We start from the raw sequence: 17,913 nt of genomic DNA, 5'->3' as shown, positions 1-17,913 counted from the left end.
TATGTGGTATAGCTACACATGCTATAACACATATGTAAAGGTCAAAGGATAATTTTCAGGAGTCAATTCTCTTATTTCACCAAATGGGGCCTAGGAGGACTCTAACTCAGGTTATCAGGCTTAGCAGCAAGCACCTTTTCTGGCTGAAGCCATCTTGCTGGCCCTGTTGTTTTCATATCTAAGAAATTGTTATTAAATTATGAAAAATTTCCCTGTGTTTTCTTCTCAGAGTTCCACAGCTTTGGTTCCTGTGTTTAGGTCTTTGATCCATTTTTTAAAAGTTAAGTTTTGTATGGTATAAAGGAAAAGTTCAATTTCTTTCTCTTCTTTTTGCATATAGATGTTATATCATTTATTGAAAAGACTTCTTTCTACCATCAAAAACCTCTGATCTCTTTGCTATAATCACTACATTACACATTTGAGAGTTGCTTTCTGGTCTCCACCTTTTATCCCACTGATATATACAAACTGTGCATATTTTGACCATAGTAGCTTTGTGGCAGAAAGTTGTGAAACCAGGAAATATGAAGCCTCTAATTTTGTTCTTTTCACCCCTTACCTGGGGCAAAGGTTATTTGGGGTTCCTTGAGATCCTGAGAATTTTAGAGCTGATTTCCCCCTATAATTACCCAAAATAGTTTTAATGGGGATTGCATTTAAAATTGTTGACTACTTTAGATAACACTGGCATCTGCATTAGTCAGTTTTCATCACTGTAACAAAACACCTGACCAAATTAAATTATGAAAAGGAAAGGTTTATCTTGGCTCACAGTGTCAGAGGTTTCAGCTCATCATCCGCTTCCACCACTGCTCCTGGGCCTGAGGTCAAGAAGAACATCACAGCGGACTCTGGGTGGTAGTGCAAAGATGCTCACCTTATACCAGCCAGAGAGCAGAGAGGGAGAGAAAGGAATCCTGGCCCCAGTATCCTCTTTTATGGCACTTCCCTCCAATGACCTAACCTTCCTCAGTTAAGTCATGCCTATCACAATTCCCATTACTTGGAGCTGGAGAGATGGCTCAGCAGTTAAAAGCACTGGATGCTAACCCAGAAGACTAGGTTTGGTTCTCAGCACCCACATATCAGCTCATAGCTCTCCATAATTCCAGTTCTAAGGGCTCTGGATGCCCTCTTTGGGCTATTGCAGGCACCAGGAACATACACAAACATGCAGGCAAACCACTATATATATAAAATAAATGTAAAAAAAAATTAGGTCAGTTTTGTTTCCATATACTAACAATGAGAAATCTGAAAAGGAAAATAAAGAAACCAGCTTAGACCTTGCCCCAGCCCCTTCTGCTGTTTTTCCTGCTGGCTTCTTAGTCACCATGAGGTAAACAGCCTTCTCTACCTCAGGCTTTTGCCACAGTAGTGTTCTGTGGTGCACATACAGACAAACAGGAACACACATGAATAAAAATAAAACACTTTTAAAAGTTCTACTACTTCCCAGTAGCATCAGGCATTGAGAGCAGGGCTTTTGGGGCAAAAGATGCACACTATAGCAAAATAATAAACAGAAGTAAGTTTCTAGTCTGTGCACAAGCACTGGTTTTTCCCTTTGTATTTTGTTTGCAATGGATTCTCTGATTTTCCTTTGTTTGTGTTTTCTTTGCATTGGATTCTCTGGATGGGAATTACCCATGTATTTTAGTCACTGTTCCCTGGCTGTAAAGAGACACCATGACCAATGCAATTATAAGAGAAAATATTTAATTGGGACATGCTTATAGTTTCAGAGGTTTAGTCCACTGCCATCATAGCAAGAAGCACGGCAGCATGCAGGCAGAGGCTTAGTAGCTGAGACCTACAGCCTGTTTCACAGGCAGAGAGAGACTTTGGGTTTGGCATGGGCTTTTAAAATTTAAAGAAGTCCACCCCAGTGAGACACTTCCTCTAACAAGACCACACCCACTAATCCTTCTAATCCTTTCAAATAGTGCCACTCTCTGGTGACTAAGCACTTAAATAAATGAGCTGAGCTTTCTTTCTTTCTTTCTTTCTTTCTTTCTTTCTTTCTTTTTTTCTTTCTTAAATTTGAAACAGGGTTTCTCTGTATAGCCCTGGCTGTCCTGGAACTCACTCTGTAGACCAGGCTGGCCTCAAACTCAGAGGTCTGCCTGCCTCTGCCTCATGAGATGTAGGATTAAAAGCATACACCACCACTGCCTGACTTTCATACTTTTTAATGACTCTTTTTAAGTATAGTAATATATTCCCATGCTACAAAATTCAGAAGGTTCAAACAACTGTATAGTGAAAAGACTGTTGCCCAGAAAATTATTTGCATTTAGTTGGTGTTTCTTATGATCCCTCCTAGGAAGGACTAAGGACATGCACAACATTTGGAAGTACACATGATTTTTATTTCATTTTCACAGACACTGCCCTGATAGAGACGTTCTTCTGCCTCCTACTTCTTTCATTTCCTAGTACATCTTGGAAATTGTTTCACATGAGTAACCTAAATTGTTCATCTTTCCCCTTAATAACTGCCTAATACTCCATAGGACATTTGTACAATAATGTATCTGAGTGGCATTCAAACTATTCCTAATTTCTGGTATTATACATAATGAATGTTAGGATCCTGAATGACATTTTGGCAACTTGACTCAACCTAAGAAGTCTAATAAGCAATGGTTGGGGTTTTTTTGTTTTGTTTTGTTCTTTTAACTGTCGCTGTCTTCAGACACACCAGAAGAGGGCATCAGATCCCATTACAGATGGTTGTGAGCCACCATGTGGTTGCTGGGAATTGAACTCATGACCTCTGGAAGAGCAGTTAGTGCTCTTAATGGCTGAGCCATCTCTCCAGTGCAATGGTTGTTTTATCTACTGCTCATCTTTGGATGGATCCATGTAAGAATTCCTCCCAAATTTCAACATGGAGGCAAGACAGTGCAAGACAGCGCTTCTCCCGTGATGCTACAGTTTTTTTTTTTTTTTTTTTTTTTTTTCGTTTATGGATTCTGCATTTCCTTCCTGTGTTAAGAGTGGTCATGCTTTGCTTTGGATTTCTAGGGTTTCCAAAGCCAAGTTTATGGATCACATTAACAACTGTGCAGGGCAACTTACTGCACAGTTACGAGCTTCGTTATTTCCCTCTGAATTTCTCTGTTTCTAACGACATCTATTCTGTTCCTTGACATTGTATAAATTTTTGTAAGCCACCTAAGGCATTTTGTGTAAGGAAGCAGGTAAGAACATATATGTGCATGAAAATGTCCCCTGCCCCCATCCCAGTGCATGAGCAAAATGTGAATGTGTAGCACCGCCCACAGAGTGAAGTGCAACACCCAGCTCCGGCTTCCCTCCATCTTCTGTAGGATCCCTCGTTACCCAGTGTAGCCTGCCCGGGGGGCCTAGTAGACTGTTTACTGGTTACTTCCGCCCCACCTTAATGCTTCCTGCTTCATACAAGGTCGAGAAAAACACTGAGCTGGAATTCCATGGACTATAAAACCTATTACAAGAGCTGGGATGAAGGGAAAGAAAAGTGCAGGTGCTGAAGGCGCTCTGGGATGGAGCATGGCGAGTGTGTGCAGAAGGAGGAATTCCTGGGGTGCCCTGTCACTAACCTCAATCCCACATTCAGCTGCACACCCCCGCCAGTCATTCCATGCCACCCACCAGCGTTCTTTCACTTCAGTGGGAGAAAGCAATTTGCATCCAACCAGCAGGATTAAGATAGAGAGAGCTAGCTTTCTCATCTCACAAACTGGTTTCATCTCACGGAGGAGGCCGCTGTGCGCAAGGCGGTGGGGGTGGTTTCGTTGTAATGTGGCCCCTGCGGGCTGAGTTCCAGATTTGTGGTTCATCTGCTTTAGAGTTGCCAAGTGAGTTAATAGCTGGACATGCTGCAGACTGGGGACCAAAGACACTTAAGCCTGACCCGGCTGGCTGCCAGCTCCCGCAAGGGGGGCGGGGGGTGTTTAAAGTCAGGGAGGCAGGCGTGGCTCTGTTTTGCAATTATCTGGGGTGAACATGGGGCATCTGGGCATTTAGTTTGAAGACTGCTATGGGAAATAGGATGCAGGACCCGGCATCCTGAACCCTGCTTTGTCCCTGGGGCTTCTCCCTTGGCGTGGAGAGCAGAGTATAGGATTCTCTCCACGAGCTGAGAGCTCTCCAAGTCTCTGTACCTTTCCCTACAGAACAAGCATTCACATTCCTAGAGCCGCAGAACCATTAGAAGGGTTAAATAGTGATGCGTGTGCTTTCAAGTTCTTCCCATGCCAGGCATCATACTAGATGCTTGGCATGCGTTAATGTGTAATAATGTATGCGTTGAGACATGCGAACATATGGGCATTCAACAACAATACATAAAGGAATCTTCATACCACCCTTACCAGTCTTTGTTTTTCAGAGGAAGAAACTGAGGCCCAGAAACCGAAAGTAAGATGTACCTGTGCACAGCCAGCACACCGCATTGAAATCGAATCCAAGTATCTCAGTCCCAAGAGTCGGGACCCTGGACGAATCTGCCTCAAGGGATGCCTGACACCAGAAGACATACATCAAAGGTAAATCACCGTCACAGGCCTATGGTTCTGCAGCAGCCCTGCCCTCCCTCAGTTTCCCCATCTTGACACTCCCAGTGACTCTGTCCATGCACCAAGTACCATAGCCTGGGATACAGTGCCCTGTTCTCAGCTATATCTTTCCTACCTACCCAGCCCCTCCTTCTTAGTACTTACAAAGCTCTTGTGGATAGTGGTGATTGGTATTTACCTAAGAAAGGACGCTATGTAGCCACCTGCTGTGGAGGGGTGGGGGTGGGGCAGCTAACAGAAACTCCACTAAGCTCTCTTAATGACTTAGTTGCTTCCCTTCAACCCTGCTGGCTCTCAGAGCTGCTACACTAGGAACCACACCTGAGCAATGTGTTTTGAAAGCAACAAAGATGGGCACGTATGAGCAGTCGGCAGTGTTAGGTGACATAAATGTGAAATTTAAGAGAGCCAGTTGGTAGGAAGGGTGGTCCACACCTACAACCCCAGCTCTCAAGAGGCTTGAGTCAGGAGTGTGGCCCACCTGGTCCATGTAGCAAAACCCTACCAAGAAGAAAAAGAAAAGGAGAAGAACTTGTGTTCTTTTAGATCGTGACTATGCGAAGTGGTGGACGTGTTAAGTGGCTTGATTGATTAGCAATAATTCCTAGTGTATATGTGTCAAAAGACCATGGGTATACTGTAAATATGTACGATTTTTAATTTGTCAATTGTATGTCAGTAAAGCTGAGGAATATCTATTTAATTATTTTCCAACACAAGAGCAAGTTTTTTTCTCTTGAGACAGGGTCTCATGTAGCCCAGGCTAGCTTTAAACCCCCTTATGTAGCCAAGGATAATCCCGAGTTTCTGATCCTCCTGTTTCCACCTTGCAAGTGTTGGAATTGCAGGCCTGAGCCACCACTGTTTATCTGGTGCTGGGAATTGAACCCAGGGTTTCATGCCTGCTAGGCAAGCACTCAACCTTACACTGCCAGCCTCAAATTATGTGTTTTACAAAAGAATTTGATATTTCTAGAAACTCTGGAGATGGAACTTCATCACATTTTGCTATATCAAATGTGTTTTGTAGACCAACAGCTATGGCAATCCCCAGGAGCCAGTTAGGATGGTGGACTCTCTCTGGGGGTGGGACTAAGATGGTGGAGAGTTTACTGTGCATGAAGCTGCTTGGCTTTTCCTCTCCCTCAGTGCAGCAGATGTTGGCCAGGTTAGACCAGATTAAAAGTAGATAAAGGTAGGTCTATTAGGAGGTGGCTCTCAGGTGGGCTCACCCATCATCTCACAGGTGGGGGGGGGGGGGCAGTGAAGTCATGTGTCCAGGCTAAAGCAATGGGATTTTATAGCGCTTAGGCTTGGCGTGATGATGTGCCAGCTAGGAACTAGGATGGTGTCCATATATGGTCAAAAACTGAGCCCCTGGGCGGGCACTCTTGGGTGGACTGCCAGAAAGCAAGGAGGGATGCCGAGTAGCCTAGAGTTTTCTCCAAGCAGTTAGGGGCCTGGGGGTGGGGGGAGTTTTCTCTGCACAGGCCAGGTTGGGGGGAAGCAGGGGAAGTTGGGGTTTCCCAGCTTGTGCAGGGGCAAACAGGGTTAGATTCCCCAGGGCCACATTAAACTGAGCTTGGCGGTGTACACTTGAAATCCCTGTACTGTACTGGTAGATATGGGAAGGTCAAAAAGCCAAGGGCATCCTCAGCTATATATCAAGTTTGAGGCTAGCATGGGCTATATGAAAATCTGCCAGAAAGAAGGGGGAGACAGGAGAGAGGGAAGCTAATCTGAGATTCTACCCAGACTTGTAAGATCTTTTCATGAAGTAAGACCCCACCAACTTGAGGCTCCTTAAAGTTCAAAAATAGTTGGCCGTAACTATCCACCCACCCCAGCAAAGATAACAAGTGTCAGTTGTTTTGTGTGTACAGAAGGCTTATGTAAAAGCATATTCTTCTAACCTCTTTCAGTAATTACCAGCAATTTTCTAACCTCGTCTAAAACCAAACTGTCATTGATGTCATTCAGCAGGAAGCTAACAAAGACATCATTATCCTGTCTCTCTGCTTCTCCTCTCTCCCTTTGTGGTGTCCAGCTTCCCACAGCAGCCAAATGATCTGTTTTGTACATAGTCAGGATCGTGGCATTCCCTGCTGGGAACCCACAGGTGCTCTCCCATTGCTCTGGGAACACGTGGCTGTGTCCGCACCTCTACCCTCCACCCACCCTCTTGTTCTCTCACCAAAATGACCTGTTCTCTTAGCCACGAGCCAAGCTGTCTCTTGGCTCTGTGTCTTTGCAGTCTCTCTGTTCCTAAGCCTGGGGTGCCTTGCCACCCCCTCTTCCCATGGCTAGTTCCTTCTTATTCTTCTGCTCTCAGCTTATGCATCACCTCCTCAGAGGCACTCAAAGAGATGAACCGCTGCACAAAGCAAGCCTTTACCCACATCATTCTCTACTTCTGCACACATCTGTCCTTCCAGGTTTCAGCTTCCTCTACAGCCATGAAAAGTTCATTTGTCTTGCTTGGTGACTCTGCACATGAGAGTGTAGGTTCAACGAGAGGGAAGGCCACCCTGCCTGGCTCCCCTGTATTCACCTCTTGCTGGTACACACTCAGTGTCTGTTGAACTGATAGGTTTAGCAGATCAGGCATGTTAATTCCAGCTCTCTGTTTTTATCAGCTTACTAAAATTATAAAGATAATGGATACAGAGTCTGCTTTAAAGATTCCTTTTTATTATTTTATTTTTAATTAGATGTATGTGTGTGCACGGGACTTGTGCATGGGAATGCAAATGCTCTTGGGAGCCAGAGACATTGGATTCTCAGGAACTGGCATTGCAGACAGTTGTGAGTTGCATGATGTGGATTCTGGGAACTGAACCCAGGTCCTCTGGAATAGCAGCAAGTGCTCTTAACCTCTGAGCCATCTCCCCAGCCCCTTGATTGAGGTTTTTGAAAGTTTTCAAAGGGAATAAAATTAGCAGCCTCGTCCTTGGTTAATATCCCAGCTTCAAAGATAAAAACTCATAAGAGCTTATTTTATCCCCTTCCAAACTTATGTAACCCTTATATAAAATTTTTAAGCAGAATGGGTCATGATGGTGCACGTCTTTAATCCTAGCACTAGGAGACAGAAGCAGGCAGACTTCTGTAAATGTGACATCAGGTTGTTCTACATAGGGAGTTTTAAATCGGGCAAAGGCTACATAGTGAAGACCCATCTCTAAAACAAAACAAAGCAAAACAAAAGACACAAAGAAAAGCATTGTTATATATTAGGTCTTTAAAAAGCAAAGGTAACAGCAAGCACAAGGCATAACATTTTCTTAAAAACCAAACAAACCCCAGGTCTTACCACCCACGTTGGCATTTAATTCCAACATTAAAGGTGTAGAGGTGGTAAGGGTCATCCTTAGCTTCACACCAAGTTCAAGATCAGCCCAAGCTATACCAGACCCAGTCTCAAAACAAAGAGAAGCAAACACTGGTTCCCACTCCACAGCCAGGCAGGTCTTATACTCTGGACCCTCTTGCTTCAGCTCCTAGATACCGAGATTACTATCTTGAGGTGCCACTCATGCAGCATCTTTTGTTTTATTTTGCATGAGACAGAATCTCCATTTGTAACCCAGAATGGCCCAGGACACATTATATAGCACAGATCCTCCTGCTTCAGCCTCCCATGTGCTGGGATTATAGGTATAGATTTACTATTCTCAACTTAACTGTTTTGAGATCAGTAGGGATATGGCCATACCGGTGTTTAGCCAGTCTCAACAACTTTTAAAATTATCTTTTATTTATTTGTTGACAATTTCATATATATATATACATGTATGTGTGTACACCATATATATATATACCATATATATACACCATATATATACCATATATACATACATACACACACACACACATATATGGCTTTCTGGAACTCCCTTTATAGACTACACTGGCCTCAAACTCAGAGATCCAACTGCCTCTGCCTCCCGAGTTCTGGGACTAAAGGCATGTGCCATCACAGCCTGGCTGTAAGTGTATCTCAATCCTAGCTATCCCTAACTCCCCCTTCCCATTCCCCTGCACCCAATACCACCCAACATATCCCCTTCCCACCTTTCTGTCCTCTTTTCCCCTAGTGACTTACTATTTCCGGAATGTTTTCATTTTGCAGAGGTAAAACTTGGTAATCATTAAACAACCCCTTCCTTCTCTCTCCCCCTAGTTCTGTTCTTTCTGATTCTATGAGTTTGAACAACTTGCTTAAAAAAAAAAAAAAAAAAAAAACCAGAATAATCTTTGTATGTGAGCATGTCAGTTCTAGCTGACTGTTCTTCCATAACGTCTAAGTCATGTGTGGGTCGAGTGATCTTTCCTCAGGGGTCATCTAAGACCATTCGAAAACACAGATAATTTATATTTCGATTCATAATGGTAGCAAAATTACAGTTATGAAGTAGTTCCAGCAATGATTGAGTGTTGGAGGTCACCACAACATAAGGAACTGTACTAAATGTCACAGCAGTGGGAACGTTGAGAGCCCTGGTCTAAGCTGATAGTTACCGTGACCCACATCAGTCACCGGAGGGCTATTTCAAGCTTCTTGCTTTTCCAGATCCTACTGTAGTTCCAAGGTTAAAGTCCCAGAAAGTTTGTCAGGTGATAGTGACGGTGCACGTCTTTAATCCCAGCACTTGGGAGGCAGAGGCAGGTGGATCTCTGGGTTTGAGGCCAATACAGTTTACAGAGTTGAGTTCTAGGACAGCCAGGGCTGTGCAGAAATACCTTGTCTCAAAAAAATAAAAAAATAAAAATAAACAGAAGTCCCAGAGAGTTGAGTTTAAAGGGTCTGCATTTCTGTCTGGCCAAATTGATGCTTGAAAAGTGTTTGGGTTTTTTTTTTTTTTTTTTTTTTTTTTTTTTGGTTTTTTTGAGACAGGGTTTCTCTGTGTAGCCCTGGCTGTCCTGGAACTCACTCTGTAGACCAGGCTGGCCTCGAACTCAGAAATCCACCTGCACCTCCCAAGTGCTGGGATTAAAGGCGTGTGCCACCACCGCCTGGCCGAAAAAGTTATTCTTGTTGTCTTTCTCCCATCCACAGCAGACAGAAGGCTGTTTGACCCTGCGTACCCATTGGGTTCTTCCTAGGGTTAGCCAACAAGTAAATATTATGCATCCTAGGGACAAGTGGGACCTAGCCTTGAAAGGAGGGGTTGGCGGCTGCCTTCAGTGACACTTTCCCGGGGAGAAGCCTGTGAGGCAGGTTGGTGGTAAGCAGTGGGGGAATCAAAGCCACTGGTGTATATACACAGAGGAAGTCTAATTCAAAAGCCATATAATGAGTGGACTTGGGAAGAAGCTCGTTGCTGTGGCAACCTGATTCCCCTGCTGCCAAGAGCAGGCTTTCTTCTTTCTTCTGCACCTGGCAGGGACTCCTTCCCTTCCACGTTACTTGAGAAAGAAAGACAGAATTGGTGTTCTTTTATTGAGGTTAGAGTACACTTCCTGTCTGTGGCCAACCGTCACTGAGAGAGACGTGATTCCCCCGATTCCCTCACTGGGTGTGTGTTTGTGGAGCTGGCTGCTCTTCATCCCCGCTGTAGACCAAAGGCCACCTGGGTAGCTGGACTCAAAGGCCAATGTCACAGACCACCATGGACCAGGACTGTCTTTTCTAATGTTTTCCAGAAAGACAGGTGGACCAAGCCCCCAGCAAAACTGTTCTGTCCTCGATCAACAAGAACCCTTCTAGATCTTTCTTTAGAAACGCCGGAAGTAACCTTGCTAGGACCTTTGAAAACAGTCTTCCTGGTTCAAAGTCACTCTGTACTGCTCCTCAACCTTAAAATGTGGATTGGGATAGAGCTGGGGAGAGCATGGCAGATGGATGGACCAAATTAAATTGCTTTTCTCTCTCTCTCTGGTTTCTCACCTGTTCTGAGTCAGGCTCTATGCTGACCACACGATTTAACAACCCCTCACCTAATTCTTTTAACAGCTCTGTAAAGTGGCCACCCTTATTCCCAATTGCTTCACTCAGACCAAAAAACGGAGACTGCTGTGTGCAGCCTGAAATGGTTTGCCCCTGATCCTCAGTCTGCCTGGATTGCAAGGTCATGTTCCAGCACTTCACCCACTGTGAGATACAAACCAGACTGTAGAGGGACTGTCCCTACTCCCAGATGTGATGGCAGCCACTTATTAAATCTCCCTTTAAGCAACAAAGGCTGGAGGGACTTGCCCCACCCAAATTACTGGGTCTCTTTCCCCTTCAAAATTGCGCATGTCTCCTTTGATCAGGCAGTGGCTGTATTGGGGACAATAAGGGTGTGTGTGGGGGGGGGGGCTGAATCCTTCCAGCCTGTAGGGACACTGACATTGTCTGCATTCAAATCTCCCAATAGAAACATGGAAAATGATGACTGGGTGTGCTTTGTTTCTGGAATGCTGAGGGCTACGGTGGGATTAAGTGAGCCTAGACAGGTACCATAACATGATCCTTCTAAACCTCAAATGGACCCGATCTCAGTTTAGCAGCTTCTGGAAAATTCCCTTGGTTGACCTCTCTAATGGGAGCTCTTCTATAGGAAGCCATCATCATCACCACCACCATCATCATCACCACCACCACCATCATCATCATCATCACCATCATCATCATCAGGATTGGGTTGGGTGGGAATGTCAGGGCAGGGGAGGTTGGAGGTAAATAGCAGTGTTGATTTGTATGAGTGAATTTGATTTGTCTAAATCTCATCCCAGATGCAACCATGGCATGGTGCCATCTCTCAGGAGAATAGTGACTATTCATGTGGTTACCTTCCAGGCCCTATCTACAAGGGCCGTCTTCAGGTTGTTGTGACAGATCCCTTCAGGGATGGGTCTTGGGAGGTTGCTCTCTGCCCTGGCTTTATGGCACTGCCTGGTGACTGAGGCAGGAGCACAGGAAGTGTTCCAGGAGAGAAGCCAGTTTCTTTGTTTCCTGTGACTAATCTGATGCACTCTGAACCTCTGCCCTCTGAGGGACAGCAATTGGAGAGAGGAAAGAAAGCGTAATTCACTGGCTGACAAGACTCCAGCATGTTCCACTCAAATAACTCCTCTAGGATGACTACCTGTGCCTAAAGGCAGGAAGCTTAGATTTCTCTGGGGTCAGGTTTAGCTACACTAAGAGTGTGGTAGGGATGGGTCCAATGCTAGTTGAGTTTTTAGTATGACTGTTAGCGTTTCTTCTAGTCTCTGCCCCACAGTTACCTGGCAACAGCTAGGCGTGCCTGACTCAGTGTAAAAGGGGTTGCTTGTCTCTCCTCACTGTCTTACTCTCTTGCTCTCTCTCTTACCCTCTCTCTGTCTCTTCTCTCCCCATTCCCCTCCCCCTCCCTGTATTCCTGACCAGCCTCTTCTCTTCTCTTCTCTTCTCTCTCTCTCTCTCTCTCTCTCTCTCTCTCTCTCTCTCTCTCTCTCTCTTTCTTTCTCTCTCTCCTCCCTTAACTCTCCTCCCCATGCCCTAAATAAACTCTATTCTATATTATATCCGTTGTATGGCTGGCACCTCAGGGGAAAGAAATGGCTTAGCATGGGTCTGCAGAGGCATCCCCTTCCAACTCACCATACTGCACCTCTACAAAACATATCCTAGTTCTTTCTTTCTTTCTTTCTTTCTTTCTTTCTTTCTTTCTTTCTTTCTTTTAAACAAACAAACAAACAAACAAACAACAACAACAACAAAAAACCAACAATGAACCCCCAGGATCTTTCTAGCTCCCCTGTTTTTCTTGCTGGGTGTAGGCAGTGTCTGTTCCAGGATGCAGGCTCTGCTAGGGTTGAACCAATAAGAGAGCCAAGGACCCCACACTTTTTAACTGTCTCTTCCTCATCTCTTCTAGTACGAATCTTTGTTAGCCCCTGGATTGGCCCCAGAGATGCTTGAGACACATATATGCGACTTCCTTGACCCTTGTTTCTGTCCCTTTATGGTGACCCTAGGGCAGCCTTTGTGTCTGGATCTCCTTCCACTGGAAACACACAGAATGCAGCTCAGCAATGCAGACCACGGGGAAGGCTGTGATCTCTTCCACAATCTTGAACTATTTAGAGCATCCTTCTCTGCCTTGGCAGACTGGGTTTGGAAGCTCTTACCTTGCTTGCCTCAGACTCAGAAATATTTCGGGGGCTGTTCACAGCTGAGCGCCCATTTCTTCCTTGCTTTGCATCCTGGTTTCCTTAGCAAACAGATGCCTCTGGCAGAGAGGAGAGGAAGCGCAGCAATGGAATACAAACAAGGAGCAACTACATGCCCCTGGCTCATGACAAGGCCACAAGGTCCCTTACAGCTTTGACCTGCTCTGAAGCTGCTAATCCTGCCCTTTAAATTAACTTAATTAATATAAGCCTGTGCTTCTGTATGTTTTTGTGCTGAAGATGGAACCCAGAGTCTACAGATACTAGAACTTGCTATATTCTGAGTTCAGCCTTTTTTTTTTTTTTTTTTTTTTTTTTTTTTTGAGACTGAGTCTTGCTATGTAATTTTGCTGTGTAACCCACTCTGGTCTTTAACAATCCTTCCATCTCTTCCAAGAAATTTTCTTTTCTTTTTTTGGGGGGCTGGGGGTGGAGGTGGGGGGGGGAAGGGGCAGTCTCACTATGTAGTCCTGTCTGGCTGTCCTGGTGCTTGACAGGCTGGTAGACCAGGCTGGCCTCAAATTCACAGAATATCATTTAAACCATCCGAGTCTCAACACATTTTAAGCTTGGGAGGAAATTGACACTCTTGGTTCCATCTCCAGCATCCCCAAAATAAGAACATGAATAAAATATTCTTGTGAGAAGTCAGTAATAGGAAATAAGGTTTTCCCGGATTCCAAGAGCCATCTGGAAGATATAACTGTGAAGAATGGCCCATGGGAACCTCTGGCTTGTAGCCAAGTTGAGCAGATGGTGGCCAGCTCATTGGGAAGACTCGACAACCTGAGGAGCGGTTGCTGCAAAAACTCCCAGAGGTGCACACTTAGTGTCAGAACTGAGGTACCATGAGAATATTAGAGAAAACTGGTTTTGTTTTCCTTCTCAGGGATAACAGGCAACAAGCATACACCTCTGCCTCTAGTTGGAGAATGCTGCAGAATGAATTGACATGAATGGGAAGAACTAGAAAGATTGTGAAGACTCTAGTTCAGCCAGATTTACGTCTGTGATGGTGGAGACGGTGTGTGAACAATGGAAACACTGGACCAAAGGGTGAGAAAGGGAGAGAGTGGACTGGGAGACAACTTGGTGTATGTAATCATTTACCACATAAACATTAAGACCCAAGGTAAAATCCCCAGGACCCATGTAAAGCCAGATGTGTAATATAAGCATCTGCAATCCTAGTAATGCTGGGGGGTGGGGGCAGTCAGGAGGGGGGCAGTCAGGAGGCTCCCTGGAAGCTTGTAAGTCAGTCTGGAGAACACAGGGAAAAACAACCAAGAGACCCTATCTCAATCAAGAAAATAAGCCAGGCATCACAGAGCACTTCTTTAACCTCAGCACTTGAGAAGCAGCAAGTGGATTTCTGAGTTCAAGGCCGGCCTGCTCTACAAAGCAAATTTCTGAACAGTCAGAACTACACAGAGAAACCCTGTCTCTAAAAACAAAAACAAAAACAAAAACAAAACAAAACAAAACAAAACAAAACAAAAAAATGGAGAGCAAGAACTGATGTGACAGGGTAAGGCAGTGAAGAGATTCCTCCATTTTGTGTTCTTGCTGAGGATATTTTATGTTTAACTAGAATTTGATCTCCGTGATAGAGAATCCCTTGGAAGATTACCCAATTGTCTTCTAGGAACCTGAGGCCAAGATGCCCAGCTAACTTTTCTTAGTGTTTGTTAAACAACCTGCTTGTGCAAACCTTCCTCTCCAGCTAACTGCTTATCTTAGCTTCTGTTAAGTTCCCTGCTTGCACAAAACCTCCTGCTGCTGCTGAGTAGGATACAGGATGTGGTTTTGCCTTTAAAAGTCACTTGCTCTAAATGCTCAGGACTACATTTGGGTTCTGAGTGTAATCCCAGCCAGCTAGAATACTTTCCTTTTGTTGTTGTTGTTTTGAGTTGTTTGTTTGCTTTTGTTTTTCTTTTCTGAGACAGGATTTCTCTGTGTAGCCCTAGCTGTCCTGGAACTCACTTTGTAGACAAGACTGACCTTGATCTCAGAGATCCATCTGCCTCTGCCTTCTGAGTGCTAGGATTAAAGCCATGTGCCACCACTGACTGGCTTTAGAATAAACACTTTCAATTGGCCATAAACTGTGTCTGAGTGGTCATCGCTTGTGGGCAATCTACAACACTGACACCTGAGGTTGTTCCCTGAGATCCACACATGCACTATGACATATGCATTGCATACATGTGTACATCATTTAAACATACATACTAAAGATTTCTAGTTCAATCCTGGGCGTTGAAGGGAGGATTTCGGGAACATTGGCAAAGAGGCTGAGAAATTGACTAAATAATCAAGGAGATGGAGACCAAGCGGGGATTAGAATTTGAAGATAGCTTTTTTGGAGCCCTTTGCACTAAAGGTGCTATGGGATTTTGAATTCCCTTCCAGTTGCTTTTGAAGGTTATTTCTTAGTTTTTTATTTTAATTTTTACTCTATATACTGAGGAAGAACAAAGAAAGGGAATGAAGGAGAGAATGAGAGGGAAGGGAGAAGGGAAAGAAGTCTTGACACCCTCAAGTGGACCTTGCAGCAGGAGGAGCAGCCTGGGCTTAGTGCTTCCAGGCTTCTCCACTGAGAGTGGGTAGCAGAGAGGTCCAACTAGCCACAGGAGACACCAAGCAAGGTACAGGAACCCGGAGAGCTTGTGCTCAAAATCCATATATCTGCCATTGCCAGTCGCTTGTCCGCTTTGGAGATATTGCTGGCTTTCAGTTTTCCAATGCTTGTTTCTAGTGCAACTGAGGAGAAGCCAAGATGAAGCCAGCCATGTCTCTGAGAAACAACAAGCTTGTCCCACCCCCCTTTGCAATGAATTGATTTTCTCTGAGCCGTTGACAGCACCAGGTAATCCCAGACAGATTGCTATCTTATTACACCTTGCAAACCAGACCCCAGGAGGACCTAAAAATAGAGCACTCAGCTGAGACATCCCCAGATTCATCCTGTGACCGTGCATGTGCTGAAGCAGGAGGCTCTCGTACAGGTACAGTGACTGTCTGCTGGGAAGGTGCCCTTCCCTCCTCCCTAACCTTCCTCCCTGGCCCTTAGATTATGGCAGGGAAGAGTCTCTAGCAGAGTTACTCCTCACAGCCTTTCCCCCTTAGACCTCTCGTTGGTGAGTCCAATCAGTAATGTTATGACTATTTATGAGGTTATCCTAAAACTCCATCTCCCCCAGTTGGCAGCCCAGTGAGAGGAACAGTCCTGCCTGCCCTTGCCTTTAGGGCAGGTACCATACACCATGCTGAACAGGTTTCCTGGGAGCTATTTTAGTAGATTATTGACCATGAAGAAAGACTCATGGGAACCTCCAACTTGGAGCCAAGTTAAGATGTTATAGGTAACCAAGGAACCCACTCATTGGAATTGGCATTTGAGGGTAGGAGGCCAGCCTTGTGGGACTGGAAATCATTAGCCTGTGTGATCTATCCTAATTCTGGGTGGTGTCAGGTGTGGTGGACATTCAATACCTGGAACTCACATGGTAGGAAGAGAACTGACTCCTGAAAATTGTCCTCTGACTTCCACAGGTGAGAATCATGGCATGCATCCACCTGCCCACATGTTCTAGCATGTGCTGTCTCATACACGATAAGTAAGATGTAGCCAGGTGGTGCTGGTGGTGGTAGCCTTTCATCTCAGCACTCAGGAGGCAGAGGCAAGTAGATCTCTGTGAATTTGAGGCCATCCTAGTCCACAGAGAAAGTTCTAAGACAGTCAGGGCTATACTGAGAAACCATGTCTCAATACTCCCCCACAAAACAAAAACAAAAACAAAACAAAAACCCCACTAATTCTGGGTAGTTAGAGCCAGAACTGAGCTTGGTGGAACCCAGCAGCCTGCAGACTGGAGAAACAGTTGCTAGTCTCCCCAGACCCTTGAGGTTTTTTAGCTGACTCTGCAGCCCATTGTGTGATTCAGGCTGGGCATGGCTGAGATCCAGGACCAGGGCTTCTGCCTCTGGCCTCTGAGAGGGAGTTTCTATACCTTCCACACCTATTGGCAATTGGGAAAATGTGCAGATGTGCACCTTGGAGAGCAAAGTCAAGAGTTTTCATGGAATCTGTACCACAATAAAATCAAAGATACCTCCCTGGGCAAAGTCCTTGTAGAAACTGCTCACAAAGCCTTGATCTTTCCAGCCTGCTCCTTTGCTCTGCTCCGTTTTCCTTGCACACTTTCCCTGAACTCTCATCTGTACTTGGGGAGACCCTGCCTAGTAGCACAGCTGTCACTTCATGTGCCTACCACCCTTCACTCTGCTTAGGCTGCAGAAGTGCCCTGTTCCTTTGGGATCTGCCACCCACCACACACACACACACACACACACACACACACACACAGAGCAGGGCAGATGGCTCAGTGGATAAAGCTTGAGAACCTGAGTTTGAATTCATACATAAATCTGGCTTAGCAGTATTCATCTGCAGTCCCAGTATTCCTAGGTAAAATAAGAAGCAGAGACAGGAAATTTGAGGACTGGCTAGCCTGGTATACATAATGGCAAAACAGCAAGAGACTCAAACAAATTGGAATGTAAGGACTGAGAGCCAAGGTTGTCCTTTGACCTCCAAGCACACATATGTGTGTACTAGCGCTCACACCTATGAATGGATGCATACATACAAAGATTAAAAAAAGAGTACCTCACATCTCATGAATATGCATATCCCACATACATTCCACATATATACATCTCACATTCCACGTTCACATAATTGCACAGACACAGAGATCACATACACTGTCCATATAACATATAATGTACATCATACACAAGACACACATCATACACAAACACCACACATCTCTCACCACATAAATTGTACACCACGCACATGCATTGAAGTCAGTGAAACTGTCCACTGTGCTGAACACGTGACCTATACTAGCCAGTCAGCTGGTCCCATTTCCCTGAGGTTGTGCTTAGGTGGAACTAAGAAGGCACATCACTCACACAGAAATCCACCTCTAATTCCTGCACCCAGTGAATTAGGGTCCTTAGTGACAGTGAACTCAAGGCCAGCCTGGACTGCATAAGACCCTGTCTCAAAACAAAACAATATTACGTGCCTTGTAGGGAATTTAATGAACTTGAACACAATGTTTATTCAGCGTTCAGAGCTGTCCCTGGCACACACTCAACAAATGTTTGTCATAACTGCTGATCCCTTCCAAGA

General features: G+C 44.9%; 1 long non-coding RNA gene across 2 annotated transcripts; it reads left to right on the top strand.

The window, feature by feature from the left end:
- The first annotated feature begins 3,530 nt into the window (after positions 1–3,530).
- Positions 3,531–17,913, top strand: LOC143434124 (uncharacterized). Of its 2 annotated transcripts, XR_013103380.1 has the most exons (4): positions 3,531–3,848; positions 4,382–4,538; positions 13,597–13,763; positions 15,466–17,913. It is a non-coding gene; the product is annotated as an uncharacterized LOC143434124 (long non-coding RNA). The 2 variants fall into 2 exon arrangements; XR_013103379.1 differs by having other exon boundaries at positions 13,597–17,913.

Source organism: Arvicanthis niloticus, chromosome 13 (assembly GCF_011762505.2).
Source record: "Arvicanthis niloticus isolate mArvNil1 chromosome 13, mArvNil1.pat.X, whole genome shotgun sequence".
NCBI classification, from domain to species: Eukaryota; Metazoa; Chordata; class Mammalia; order Rodentia; family Muridae; genus Arvicanthis; species Arvicanthis niloticus.
The sequence above is the reverse complement of the archived record's forward strand: the minus strand, read 5'-3'. Positions and strand labels throughout refer to the sequence as shown.